This window comes from Hesperophylax consimilis, chromosome 1, assembly GCF_061612785.1.
Source record: "Hesperophylax consimilis isolate HC1 chromosome 1, BYU_Hcon_1.0, whole genome shotgun sequence".
NCBI lineage: Eukaryota > Metazoa > Arthropoda > Insecta > Trichoptera > Limnephilidae > Hesperophylax > Hesperophylax consimilis.
Genome location: NC_142836.1, coordinates 30,913,675 through 30,929,692, shown reverse-complemented (window position 1 = coordinate 30,929,692; position 16,018 = coordinate 30,913,675). Strand labels below are relative to the sequence as shown.

At 33.7% G+C, this 16,018-nt stretch overlaps 1 protein-coding gene across 1 annotated transcript in view; it reads left to right on the top strand.

Moving 5' to 3' along the window:
* Window positions 1-16,018, top strand: part of for (cGMP-dependent protein kinase for) — a 297,038-nt gene that overhangs the window by 93,433 nt on the left and 187,587 nt on the right. The gene's annotated exons all lie outside the window — the stretch shown is intronic.

Genomic DNA, 16,018 nt, shown 5'->3' with positions numbered 1-16,018 from the left:
ATAGAATGTTACACTTTTCTCAGAAATACTCAATGTTCCGTAAGGAGAATGTAGACTTTTAAATTATTTTTAGTACAATATTAGTCATTATTTTTCCTGCGTACTCATTCGTAACTCAACATTTGTTTGTTTCACTGTGGTCTCAGATGTTCCTCGAAATAATTTGGCGAGCTGCGAGTTCAACTTGTCAACACTAACATTTAATTACATGTCATTGCCATTTGTCTGATTGACGTTTTATTTTATATTGATTTGAGAGTTGAATACGTAATTTATTATTCTAGAATAGATAATTCACAGTTTGATTTTGGATTAATGTTATTGCATTTATACCTAATGTGATAAATGTATAGTAAAAAATGAGGAGTTTTAAATTGAAATTTTCCAAATATGTACTTTAAAAATACTTGCAACTGCAATAAGTCTAGCAATTTATCGTACTTGCGTTTTGTAAAATATATTTCTTATTACAGAAAGATTGCTTTGCAAACGAAGATCATTTAATTGATAGATACTATTATTAAATATTCAATGTTTGAGAATATTCTACTCCTTGATAAAATGAATCACGAATACGTTTTAAGAATTTTACGTCACTCTATTCTTTTCTGATTCTCTTCACTGCATTAATCAAATTGTATTATAAATCACCTCTGCAAGAGGTGATTTATAATACAATTCCTCTATTTGGTTTCCAATAATAATCATTATTATTATCATAGTAATAAAGCACATCAAATTAAAATTGAGAGAGTTCAACACAAATTTTTAAGGTTCATCAATTTCAAACTATCCATACCCATTGACCAAATTAATTGTGTTAATTTAATGAAAAGACTTGATTTTACCGACTTATCTTGCAGAAGTACCATGAGCGATTTGGTAATTTTATACAAATTAGGTAATGGCTTAATGGATGCAACTGACTTAACTAAGCCAAATAGGTAATGATTTTATTGATGCAACTGACTTAACTAAGCTAAATAGATAATGGCTTAATGGATGCAACTGACATAACTCAGCTAAATAGATAATGGCTTAATGGATGCAACTGACTTAACTAAGTTAAATAGATGTTGGCTTAATGGATGAAACTGACTTAACTAAGGTAAATATGCAATGGTTTAATGGATGCAACTGACTTAACTAAGCCAAATAGGTAATGGCTTTATTGATGCAACTAACTTAACTAAGCTAAATAGATAATGGCTTAATGGATGCAACCGACATAACTCCGCTAAATAGATAATGGCTTATGGATGCAACTGACTTAACTAAGTTAAATAGATATTGGCTTAATGGATGAAACTGACTTAACTAAGGTAAATATGTAATGGTTTAATGGATGCAACTGACTTAACTAAACTAAATAAAGTTTCGAGTTCTAAATTGTAACCCGGGACTTCATGAGTTGTTTATTTATCTAAAGAAACTATTTTATCATTTCCCATAAAGGCTACACAGGCTTGGGAATAAATTAATTTTAATTGATATTTTCATTCATTTATTCCGTACTTAAATTTAAATCAGAAATGACTAACGTTTTGTTTCGTTCACATTATTATATTATAAAATCTGTAACTTATTTTTTATGTAAATATTTACCTTATACCTTACTTTTTATTTAAATGTTGATTTTTGCTATTCACACCAGGCGGGTATCAATACCCTTTCTCTCCCTTCTCTCTTATTTGTATTAATTTTTTTTACTTACGTGTATTACGTTGATTCATTTTGTTCCTATCGTATTTTTTTTAAATATTCTATTGTTTCTATTCTGCCAATATGGATAAATTGAATTGCAAATTCCGTTCATGCAGCTGGGAATAAAAATATTATCATTTTTTTATTGTGATAATTTGAATGCACTGTGTAAATGTAAAAGCTCGAAGGGCGTAAATAAATAAATCATTCTGACCAAAAACGAAAGAAATTTCGTCACATGCACTGCAAGTTGCAAGTGCAGCAGAGAAAGAAATTTCGTGCAATGCACCCGACTATATTAAAATCAGGTTTTGGAGGGAACGTTCTTCGCAGTAGGTACCGTTATTTTGCAAAGACGTTAAACAAAAGCTCCTTTAAAACTTCCTCGCGAAGCAACAACGAATTCCTTTGTGCAGGAAAAATATCTCTGAATACATCTGATGATCATTGCAATAAAAAAATATTACATTTAGTCTAAGTTTAGTTTTAAACATTTTATTCTTTTGTGTAATTACTAATTGCTAATTTTAACGAATACTTGCTAATTTCCATATAGTGTAATTTCAGTGAAATTTCACAGTTATTAAAATGTAATACCAAATAAAACTAGAAATCAATATTTCCGATTATCATGAAAGCCGTTTTAAATGTTAACATTTCTTTATATACCTTTTGAAAATCGTTTCGCAAGATATATTTTTATTTCTTAATTTTCGTATTTAGTTTAAAACACGTCTCATTTAAATTCCTACAAATTATTTCTAAAACAATAACGCTAACAAGTCTTCAGTTAGATGCGCAGAGACAGAGATGAGAACGAGAGTTGGTGGGTTATTAATTCCAATTTATATTATTCGAGTGTGTTGTAACTTGTAACAGGGAACACTTAATGACAGAATGTATTGAATGGATTATTTATAGCCCAGAATCACGGAGTGTGTGGCATCTAGTAAATTGACGACTAATAAAAACTGACCTCAAAGAGAAGCGATCGCATTAAAGTAATTATGTAAATTGTTCTAGAAATAGCTCACTCCACAGCAGCTTCTGTAACCACCATCCACCATCTCACATAGTAGAGACCTTATCTAGATTCCCTTCATGAACCTGAGGATATCAGAAACCTGTATTGAATATCGGAACGGTTTTTAATTACCTAGCAACAATTTTCTAGAAACACCAACAGTATTACATCGCACGTAAATTGGAGTGGACAAGTAACTTATTATTAAATGGTTTCGTATCGTTCTCATTGTTAAGGCAAATTATTTTAATTGCATAACTGCTCCTTTTGAAAAGTAATTGCTTTGTTATCAGGAGTAGGTATAAAGACAGCTTTATTTAGTCGATAACGTTGTCGGTAAAGAAAAACCGTCTGGTAAAGTTTAAAATGTAGATATTTATACCGGCCCGATGTGTTGATAGAAAGCAAATAGGTAGGTTGCGATTTAATCGTCATGTGTACCGGTATGTTAATAAATAATACGGTGAGCTGGGTGTTATTATTTTCTGGAAGATAGCTAAATGTGACAGCTTTATAGAACCAGTTACTGATCGACTGATACTGAATTCGTGTATACTTCAGCAAACAATTCACAAAATATATTTCGCCAATTTATTCTGGTCTACTATAATTAAGTAATAAAGATATTTTAACACTTAAGATAATTTAAAGTCTGATGTAGGATCTGTGTATATCGCTATCGTGATTTTCTTTGAATTCGGACAGGAGTGTTCGTGTTCACACAGGAGTTGCACAGTTTTTTTCCCCTTCTGAGACCTGAGACTTTAAAAATATGCTGGGACCTTTTTTGGCTCATTATTATTGAACATCGCATGCTTGACTGATGATAATAATATTGATCACAGTTATAATCGTTGTTTTATTATCACAAAAATCAAATCAAACAGACTAATTTCGGTTATGTTTGTGTCCATGAAACTCTAATTTTCTTTTATTTAAATGGCATTTTCAAAATTGGAATCAGTTGTGAGAAGAATTCAGAAAAGCGATAAAGTACCTACCTATAATATTGTATTTGATTATTTAAAAAAAATGGAACTAAGTTGTCAAGAATCAAAGAGTTCAGACTATCCCGTAATTTTCCACGGGTCTGCTAGTTAGTCACAGAAACACAAATCAGACATGTACTTATGACGTCAATGGCGCTAGTGTATAATAAACACCAGAGATTCCCAAAGTGGTCTATATGGACCCCCAGGGGTCGATATCGGCTTGCTGGGGGTCCATGTCAGCGAGAAAAAAATTTAGGGGTCCACAAGATCCAAATGGGGGTACATACGAGCCGACCCCCATTTACCTCAAGTCAACATTTAGGAGTTACGTAAATGACACAATTCACCTAACACAAATAACACAGTTTACGTAATACTAATAATAGACTGAGAAATTTCTTATTAAATATTTGTATTTTTATATTTCGTAAAGTTGTTTATTGAGGTATATAAACAGAGAAATACGAGTACGTTCTTTTTCTCGTCAGAATTAATATTTTGAAGCAAAACATTGCACATCGGAACCGGCAAATTTTCCTAGATCCCCAACTTGTTTTTGAAAAACGTCCAGGGTAACGTTTATCAACATTTAAATGTACTTCACACAGACTTAAAAACTAAGTTTGAGGACATTTTGACTATGGAAATGGAACGTCGAAGAATCGGAAATCATGTGACAAGAAGAAATGACCGTAATAAGCACTGACAAAGAACTTAAGGGGCAGTTCTGTAGGGCTAACTACAGGAAGAAATTACCGTTGCTTACCCTGCTTCATTTTCATTTGGTGTAATACTTCACAAGGGCGCCAAACAAAAAAAAAGTGTATGTAAAACAAAATGTTAGAAATTTGTAATTTTGAACCACCTTTTGTATATTGTCTCTTTTTGTGATAATTATCCAAGATTTTGACCTTCTTAAAGCCTGGCTATGTGAGGAAGGGAAAATTGAAAGAATGGTGGAAGTTTAATAAAATTTGCTTCTCAGATCTGGTCAGTTAACATGGCTAAATTATTTTCAATTCTTTTACTACCCATCAAAATGATACACACTCACTTTACACGAACAACTAATTTATGTTATATTATTCGTCGCTCACTTCTTGTATTAGGCAAATATTATTTTTAATGTCTATCGTTTGTTATTTTATTATACACATAAAGCCCTGATAAAGTTTGTGTATGTTTATGATTAAACGCCAGGCGGCAAATAAGTACATCGATAAATAAGTTCTTAATACAAATTGTGTTTTTTCAAATACCCTATTATATTAATAATACGTCCAACTCCACTAAAAAATGGCTCCGCTTTAATATTTTTTACGCATGAGCAAAAAAAGATGTAAGTACGTAGGTTACGTATTTTTTTTTTAGATCTTTGATTTATTAAAGTAAAATAAAGAATTTATCATATAAACATAAAATCTATTAAAATGTATGAAAGAAAATCAAGGCACACAACTCACGCCTCTAGGAGGAGCTAATGTAACATTTTGCCATTAGAATTTATGGGAAATGTCAGAAGTTGGAGGTATTATTAATATTATAGGGTTATTTGGTTTTATAGATTGTTTTCTACGAAGCAAAGAGATTTTTCTGGTCTCGGTGTTTAGGAGTAACGCTTTCCGATCAAACAAAAACAAGTTTTTGTTCGATAAAACCACAATATTTTGGTTCAATTTACAGACGCCCAAAAATTTGTTTTTCTTTTAAAAGTTGGTATTTTGAGTCAAGGTAAACATTTATTTAACTAATTTAATGAACTCGTGTTTTTGACCTCGCCTTATTTTTTTTCGAGATCGTGATTGGTATCATTTACATAAAAAAACGAGCTGGTATCAGAAGATTTTTTACACTGTTAGTTTTTCTACATTGTGTATTTTAATTTCGTGTTTATTTTTTAACTCTAGGATGGAGCACTGCCTCCCAGGCACCGACATGATCAAACACAATGTTTTATAATTATTAATGTTTTAATATAGCCTCTAGATGTCCCTAGCCTAATAACTCATGTATGAGCTTATATGAGAAATCAAATTTACCAATATTATACGACCAATTTTTTTTATATCACATTTTGAGAAATTTATCATTATAAAATATTGTGTACCTATCAATATACAAAGGAAAGCATCAATATGCTTTCCTTCGCGTCATTGTTTACAGTTGTTATTTTTTCAAAATTACCACAAAAATATAGTTTTTGAAATTGAAATTTGTTATATAATAATCTTTTTTAAAGTTTGTAGAAAGCACAAAAATAAGTTAAATATTTTTTTATAAAATAAAAAAAAAAAACAGTTTCTTTATTAGGGTGTTTTAAAATAAAATAATTTTTTATTAGGGTATTTAGTTTTGTTGTTTTTGCATTTTTATGCAATAATAAATTTACGTTTTACTTTACTTTTTTTATTATTAATCAATAAACAAAAAAATATTTTTTCTACTATACGTACTGTTTTTTTTTTTAAATAATAGGGTTTTCGGATGGTTTTATCAAATTGCTTTAGAAATGAGTTCTTAGATCTCATGTACGCTTGCATAACTTTTAACACCAACTAAAATTCTCTTCAATAAGATTGTAAGCGTAATAAGTAAGATTTAGAAAGGGACGCTTCAATGGTTTGGGCATGTAGAGCGAATGAGCAAAGAGAGAGTAGTGTAAGGTGTAAGGAGAATATGTGACGTGAATTTGAACAATAGAAGAAGTCGAGGACGCCCGAGGAAGACATGGCACGAACAAGTTAACCAAATATTTGGGTAGAGCCATTTCACGAGTCAGAATAACAGAAGAATATATACGAGACGATGTATGAATAATGAAGACCGAGTTGTTTGGTGGTCATGGTTAGTTAGTTAGTCTGAAAAAATTATGCTGTGAATGGACTCCACATAAACACAGTAATATTACGAGGGAAACGAATTAACCCCATTTGAAATGTTTATCTCGTAAAACATATATTGATGAAGGTTTTATCAGATTAAGGACATTGTCCTTATCCAGCGGCATTATAGATTAGCTCATTGTCTGTTCCGATAATGGTTATTTATAGCGCGGAGCCAAAATCTATTGTCAAATAATATGATGTCACCTTCCTGGGCGGCTATATCAGCTGCAAGATCTTATCACGTAAAGAGAACCAATCCAGTATCATACTAATGATTCAATACTGTATACAACTCCATTATTGCTTCATATTTTAACTACTGCTCCTTCTGCGCATTCTTTTCGTATACAGGGTTTTCCATTAAGAGGTGTTATTTTGATTAGCCCGCTATTTCGGTAGATGTTACTTTTGAAGCTGTCATTTTTTGACATTTGACAAGTAGAAATTACGCCATTAATAAAAATGGAACGATACACGCTTCAACAACGCACTGAAATTATTAAAATTCACTTGAGTGAATCAAATGCAAATCATCTTGAGTGATGAGGCCCATTTCCACCTCGGTGGCTTCGTCAACAGGCAAAATTGTCGCATCTGGGGCTCGGAAAACCCAAGAGTTATTGTTGAAAAGCCTCTCTATCCTCAACATGTGACTGTTTGGTGCGGTTTATGATCCGGCGGAGTCATTGGACTTTACTTTTTCGAAAATGAGGCTGGAGCAACAGTTACGATGAATGGATTGCGCTATCAAGAGATGATTAATGATTTTTTATGGCCGGAATTGGATGGTATTGATCTGGACAACGTTTACTTTCAACAAGACGGCGCTACGTGCCACACAAGCAACGAAACCATTAATCTTTTACGATTGAATATCAAAATAATACCTCTTATTGGAAAACCTTGTATAATGACAGAGAATAAAACAAGTTGCAAATTCTCCAAAAATAGAGCAATGAGAATATTACTTGTGCTAAATTGATTTTTAAAAGTAACTAAAATGAGATCTAAATTGCAGTGGCGGCTCGAGCACATTTTCGGTGGTGGGGACCGTCATTTTTTATGTGTAGATACTGACATTTCATTGCCAGAAAATGGGAGTACGAGATCCAATATAAATATATACACGAATAGGTTTTTTACTGCAACAAAAACACTAGCACATAACCAAGATTTTTTAGAAAACCACTCTGGATTAAAATTTAACTTTTTACGAGTTTTAACAACATGAAACTCGATTACAATGTCTCTAGGTTGGTGAGTACCTAGGCGTTTCACTTCTACTTTTTCGTCAAATGTTAACGTACTGAATTTATTTTTCAGTAAAAAGTCGACTTCATTCATTTTTTCGAATAATTTCTAACAAAAATTATTATTAGATAAGAAGATAAGTCACGCACCTAACTAGAAACACCAAATATTCATAAATATTACGTTTAATAAAAAATAACACAAGTTAATCGTAGATACTTTAGTTTAAAGCGCTTTTACCACGAGAACGGCGCTATAGAAATAAGAAATGATCCGATCAATCGATATCAATACTATTATTTTACTTAAACGTCACAAACGATTATAACACGACTAACGCATATTCTGACCCGTGCATAACTGACCTACTTCAATAATTAGAACTAAAACAAACCATCACAAGGGGATTTTCAAGTCTGTCCCCTGAGATTTCGTTAGAAGATTCAAATACGCATGCGCAAATTCATAACATTTCATACAAGAGTATTCTGTCCAAGTAGAATAATCACTTTAGTGGGAATAAATCCCTGGGGTTGTCCCCCAACTGCGCAGAACGTTCTGCGCATAACTGGACGCTAGCTAGTTCGGGCCAGTGTTGCCAATTCAGCTCTTTTAGAGCTAGATCTGGCTCTAAATCGACGTCGTCAGCTCCAAAAAAAGTCATTTAGCTTCTTAGCTCGTTTTTCAGATTTTTCAGCTCTTATTCACGTGAAATAATATTAAAAAAAATTATATTTGCAATAATATTCCAAAATAAAGAGGACTTCCCAAAAAAAGAGATTCCCCGAACTCCTGCACAAGTAAACAGTTACTAAAAATAGCGCCGTTTACAAGCACACTTCGGAGCGACCGAGTCCCGCGACACTTCAGGCCGCCGCGCAAGTCTCACAGTGAACTGCGCTGTAAACCTATCGATCTTTACTTTTCTGCAGACATCATTGCAAAAGCCGAAGTCCAATGGTTCAAGATCTCTCTAATACCCTGGAGAAGTACATCAAGCACAGTCAAGTTTTGGGCTGAGGTTCTAAAGTATCGTGATGCCGCTGGTGAAAATCCTTTCCACGAAATCAGCTCTTTCGCAGTTTCGGTACTTGCTCTGCCGTGGTCAAACGGAGAAGTGGAACGAGTTTTTAGACAGTTAAATATAGTCAAAAATAAAACTAGAAATAGACTTGGCAATGACATGGTTAATTCGATTTTAACAATTCGATCGGGGCTCAGGCGACACAAAAAATGTTGCGAGGATTATGAACTTCCCCCAGAAGTTCAAAAAAAAATTGGAACAATGGCTGTATATGAAAAAAATCCTGCTGAAGCCGGTCCTAGCAGTGCGATGGTACAGGAACTGGAACTGGATGACTGCTTAGATTTTTTTAGGGGACTAGTCGCTGCCTAGCAAAAAAAAAATTATAAAAAAAACAATAAAAATATCCTGAAGACTTCAGATATTATCAAAAATAATTGTGTTTTGAAAATTATAAAAACAAACAAGTGTATTGTTGAGTGTTTGTTATGAGTTGTTCAAAAGCAGCCAACAAGAAGGACAAAAGGTAAGTTTTTTTTGTCAAAAATTGTGTCTGCAGTCCGCCCCCGAATTTTTCTTCTCTGAAATTCTCTAATAACCCCCCCCCCCCATGCTTTATGACACTTTCAAAATTTTAGCTCCTTTTTGGCTCTTTTTTGGGTTTCGCCTAGCTCTACTTTAAAATTCGAGTTGGCAACACTGGTTCGGGCTCGTCGGTCCCGTTGGTATTTAGTGGTATTTAGTATGCTGCAAGGAACGGAGGAGGCTAGTCGCACGTTCGTCGGAAGAAACTTTTCAAATTTCGAGCTTAAAAATTACCCTAATGAATTTTTAGTTGAAATTTCTGCAACTGTTAATTACTTTCATGTAAAGAATGCATTCATTATTTTTTGCGAACTGAAAGAATTGTCATTTTTTTCTTGGTAGATTTCTGGAATATCTGTAGTGGGGACTGACCCCACGGTCCCCTTGTGAAGAACCGCCACTGCTAAATTGGCTAACAGTAAAAAAGATTCTGACGTTGAACACGATGATATTTATACATAATATATAATAAAATAATAAATAACCTATTACCGAAATTCTTTTCAAGCAAAATTTTATACAACAAGGACTTTCTGAATATAATTTTTATATTGAAAAAAACAGTGGAATTTCGAATAAAGCTATTTTCATCTTTTTTACTTCTATTATCATGTAGAATCAGCTCTCGCAGTTAGTGCACTTTACCCCCGGACAACCTGTATACAGTAATGTATTGCATCTAGCCATTTTAATCCGATGTTCTGAAAGGATCAGTTAAAATAGAAACTTTTCCACACCTTCATGAATGGAAAACTCTTCGTCCCACGGTCCTACTAAGATATCTTTATTACTTATGACATGTTTGGTAGGTATTTACTTATTAAATTATAATCAGATAATTATACAATGGGACGAAATTTCGATATGCATAACGCCTCAAATACAAGTTGATCCATGCAGTAGAAGGGGTGAGGTGACTCTAATATTATGTTCCTCTGGGTAGGTAATATAAGTACCTGCATTATATCTATTATTGGTTGAGCTCTGTGAACTTTGTGAACTTTGCAGTTTCAGATAATACCACTGTGAAAAGCCTTTGTTGTATTTGAAAAGGAAGAGTAACACAATCATAATGGTGCCGACAGACGTAGCTATAAAAGATCAAAAGATATTTGGCTTGGCGTATTTCGGCATATCGCTCGCCGTACATTTCCAATTGAAATGTATGGCGAGCGATATGCCGAAATACGCCAAGCCAAATAACTTTTGATCTTTTATAGCTACGTCTGTCGGCCCCCTAATGAATAATTGTCTTCACAAGTATTGACGGGAAGATCTGTATTATGTTATGTTATTATGTATTATGTTGACGTATTTCTTACACCCAGTGGTGAAACTGAAAAATACACATACATATTACATATATAAAATTTGAAAAATCTCTGGAATCATTGACGAAACTCTGCTAAGATTGTTACGTTAGCTGGGAAATATGTGAGATCGCTCTATTAATATGGGAATGTTAAAGAAATTTATTAGTGCTGACTTTAAATTGGTATCGTATAAAAGTGCGAATATTTCGAAAACTGGCGACTTTTTACTGAAGTCGTATTTAGATATTCGTGATTGGCGTCGAATTTTGGGACACGTTGTGGATATATATTTTTATACATGTTATTTATTGTATATTCTCGGGTTACGAATAACTTGAGAATATTTGAAAATTTCCTACTGCCGTAAACGGAAAATGTTGCTTTCTTCGTTATGAAGAACTTATCCAGCTGAGGAATTGAACTCAAGATGCCTGGGTGGGAACCATACGCCATGCCAACTCAGCCACTTACCGATTAATTCTGTTAATGCATTATTAGTATTAGGTAGGCACCTTTTTACCGTAAAGTAACTTCCGCCTGAAAGGAATTGAGAATGAGAAAAATAGATAATCATTTACGGGTTGCGAATAACTTGACAAAACTTATTATAATCTCTTACCACCGTAAACGAAAAATGTTGCTTTCTTCGTGGTGGAGGACTTATCTTACTTTACTTTTGTAATTTCTGCCCCCGGTGCAAAATTTTGTAGGTCCGCCCCTGCATCCCCATGTTATTCATGATATTATGTCCTTGTCGCAAATTTTCGAAACATAAGCCTATGATAAAATAAATGTTTAGTCCTGGAGTGTGACATAAATAGCTCCATATGACACATGAGATAAAGCCAGTATCACAGGAAATTGCGGTGTTGTATCTATCTATTATTATCTATGCCGTATGTAGGACTTAGGGCCGGTATGTCAGTTGCCGTTAATGCTCGAGTAAGTGAATCCTTGCTCAAATTTAAACGAGCTAATTCGGCTCTTAATCCCTGCTAAGCTTGGAACTAGTTCCCCTTTTTAGGTAGTGACACTTGTCACATTTCTCATTTACGTAAATAATTGCATACTTTTGTCGTACCGAAATTAACATAGATTACTTATCAGATGGATGAGGAACGTCGATGATATTAATTGATGAATGATAATATCCAATCTCAATCTAATAAACTTTAATATACCATCCAGAACGACTAGGCTTAACGACTTATTCCATATTAGCTGGACGCGCACAAATTCTGGTGTCAGGGATCCAATCAGAAGAATGTGCGAATTGTATAATAAAAACCAAAACCTGAAGGATTCTGACATATTTTTTGATGAAAGATATGGTGCTTTTGGTAGGAAATTAGAAAAAATTGCATATATTTCATTATTTAAGTACTTTTTTTTAAACAAACTCCCTTTTTCCTTATTTACATGTAAAAAATATTATTATAATAACAGTCTAAGTCAGTCTGGCAGTATAAGAGAGATTTTAAAATTTCCAATGTGAAAACAGTTTGTTTTCAACGGTCAATACCACTGATTGCAGAAAAACAAATAATTACAATTTATAATCATTAGGTTCCTCGCATATGGCGGTATGCCGTCAGTGTGGGGGACTTTATCAAAAATAAACTTGTAAATTAAACTCGTGTGAAATAAACTTCGTGATTGCAGTTTTGTTTTGCGAAGAAACACGTTCCTCTATTAAAATCATAGATAACACGTGTACTATTGGTCAAATCTATCCTTAAGACTTATGTATATAATACACATTTATATATATATATATACGGATAACATCCAAGCGAGGATAAATAGAAGCTGACATACCGGCCCTTATATTAGAGGGGCCCTGTGTATTAGGTATCATCAAATCCAAGCGAGGATAAATAGAAGCTGACATGCCGGCCCTTATATTAGAGGGGCCCTGTGTATTAGGTAGCATCAAATCCAAGCGAGGATAAATAGAAGCTGACATACCGGCCCTTATATTAGAGGGGCCCTGTGTATTAGGTATCATCAAATCCAAGCGAGGATAATAGAAGCTTACATACCGGCCCTTATATTAGAGGGGCCCTGTGTATTAGGTAGCATCAAATCCAAGCGAGGATAAATAGAAGCTGACATACCGGCCCTTATATTAGAGGGGCCCTGTGTAGTAGGTATCATCAAATCCAAGCGAGGATAAATAGAAGCTGACATACCGGCCTTTATATTGGAGGGGCCCTGTGTATTAGGTGTCATCAAATCCAAGCGAGGATAATAGAAGCTTATATACCGGCCCTTATATTAGAGGGGCCCTGCGTATTAGGAAGCATCAAATCCAAGCGAGGATAAATAGAAGCTGACATACCGGCCCTTATATTAGAGGGGCCCTGTGTATTGGGTATCATCAAATCCAAGCGAGGATAAATAGAGGCTGATATAGCGGCCCTTATATTAGAGGGGCCCTGTGTATTACGTATCATCAAATCCAAGCGAGGATAAATAGAAGCTGACATACCGGCCCTTATATTAGAGGGGCCCTGTGTATTAGGTATCATCAAATGATATTCTCGAATTTTCATACAAAAAACTCGTGTATAGATAATGCATTGTGCAAGATCCACCGCACCATCATTTCCATATAAATTGATAATGATAAGTTAATAAGTGTTAATTTTCGCTGTAAAACGTTCTTTTTACGGTTCTATGATAACTCCTCAAAATTACAATTCAACACACCAATAAAAAGTGCTAAGTGATGAAAAGTGATGAAAAAAACACAAGGTTAAATAGTTACATATGTAACCTAACCTAACCTGTTTTTTTCATCACTTTTCATAACTTTATAATACTTTTTATAGGTGTGTGTCATTTGTCAATTGTCATAAATAGTTCCTCGCGAGGTTCACACATAGTTTCCAGATGCTGTATTTCAGATAGGATTTCCTTAGAATGTTTTCTTCTCTAAATAGTATAAAACAAAGTCACTATCCTCGTCTGTCTGTTTGTGCGCTTAGTTCTTACAAACTATGCAACGAAGTTTGATAAGGTTTTCACACAGACATAGGAATTAATAGACGAGAAGATAATGGCGAGGGGTAAAATCAACTGTTGAAGAACGAAGGGAGTGAAGCTGACTGTGATTCGTCAATAAATCAATCTGACAGTAAATAGGCATCTCGCATTATAATATCACCATTTACTTCTTAAAAGTAAAATCTGCTTTTGAATGAATAGACATTTTTACATGGGAGCGCAAATTACTCGCCACGTTATGAACAAATTTGCGAAGTCCAAATTCGGCAAAAAAATTCGGTTCTATTTTCAGAGTCGAATATTTCGTTTAAGTATTTAGTTAAGACACTTTTATAAATGTTCATAATTTACTTCCCAGCAACCAACCAGCTTTGTGTTTCGCGTCCAGACGTTTCTCGATGTGATAGTATATGTTTCTAAAACTGATCTATATTATACGATGTGAATATGCTTAAAATAAAGTAAAATAATGCTTATATATGGAATGTAATACGAAAATTGGGTTTATTCTCTTTTTCACATCTATTTTTACAAGTTTTCATAGTACAAGTCAACATTTTGCCGTGTTATTTCGTAAAATGAACCGATGATGCCTCGACCATAGTTCGCACAAGAATGATGACGTCACGTTTTCAAATTTCACTTGAGGCCATACGCGAGCCCAGCCGGCTCCAATGGAACCGGTATGGGGAGTGGGGATAATACGCTTTTAATCACTTAGGGCAGGTCTACTAATATTCATATGTCTATGGGTTTTCACTATAATTTAGAGAATTTCTTCCAGAAGGTTTATATATATATATATAATACACGGATATTATATTTATTGATAGGAAAGAAAAATTAAGCAACGCCGGGTAAATATCAGCTAGTTTAAATTAATTCGTTTTTCTTTCTGTACCTACTTACTTTTTGTTTTGAAATTTAATACAGTTCGGAGAAAATCACTATAACCACAGTAAACCGAGAAGGATTTTCGACCGGCGAGGTCCAAACGTTGCATTATTACAATCGTGCTTTAATTGCTCATCATAATATATAACACTTAAAACGGGTTGTTTCGCGGTTTTTTGAACAATTCATCAAATTTAAATGTTGATTTGCATGTTCTGTGAAGGTTCTATTCAAGTTCTATTATATTATATTTATCATTACTGGCCAGTTCCTTCACAAATATGAAATCACAACAGAACTTGAATAGAACCTTCACCGAACTTCATTCACCGAATCATCTTTGAAATTTGACGAATTGTTCAGATTCTGTGAAACAACCCGTCCTTACAAATCCAAACTTGAATTTTAAATCATCCTATTGTACTTTAAAATATAACCTGTGTACCTAACGCCAAAAGGGTTTATTTAGCTTATGTAATACCATTTTTCTTATTTTTGTCTATATGCCTTGAAAATCATCTTAAATTGATATAATTACTGAAGACAACTAAATTAAACTTGGTTAAAACTAAACCATTCGTATGTTTGCTATGCGTCAACCTGATAAATTATTCGCCAATATAATGCAATATTTACCGATAAGAAGTTATTTATTATTTTTTCTGGGTCAACGTTTATCGGAGCACGGAGTAAAACGATCAATGTTTTTTGAATACTTGATGTGATAATATATCTCTAAATAGTACAAAACAAAGTCGCTATCCGCGTTTGTCTGTTTGTGCGCTTAGTTCTTCTAAATTACGCAACGAATCATTTTGTTAATTTCTTCCGGAAGAATAAAGTCGTAAAAAAATATTTTCGGTCGCTACCATTGCTAACGTTTGCTCAACCTTATGAGATCATCACAACCAAAACTTTTCCTCAAACCATTCATAAGTCTCCGAGCAAAGCCGGGTTCACGTGAGCTAGTTTATAGTAAGTGGGACTTACCGGCTAGTTTTTCCACGTTGTTGCCTGCTAATACTTGATAATAATAATATATGTTGACTAACATCGATATTCATAATGAATTGGTTATAAAGTAATGAATAATAAATAACGTGTATAAAAACATCAGTAAACCTACCAGTTTGCCCGTTAAGTAACTTGGTTGACAAATGCGTGGGGTTCCCACCCAGGTGTCGTGTGTTCAATTAATTTGCTATCCAAGTCCTCAATTTTTCGAGTAAAGTGGTAGTTGTTCAGTGGAATATTTTTAATCGAAATATCGATTTACCAAAGCAAATACAGAACGCATAATCGAATTGAATGGATTTCGATGCAATTCAAAACAGACC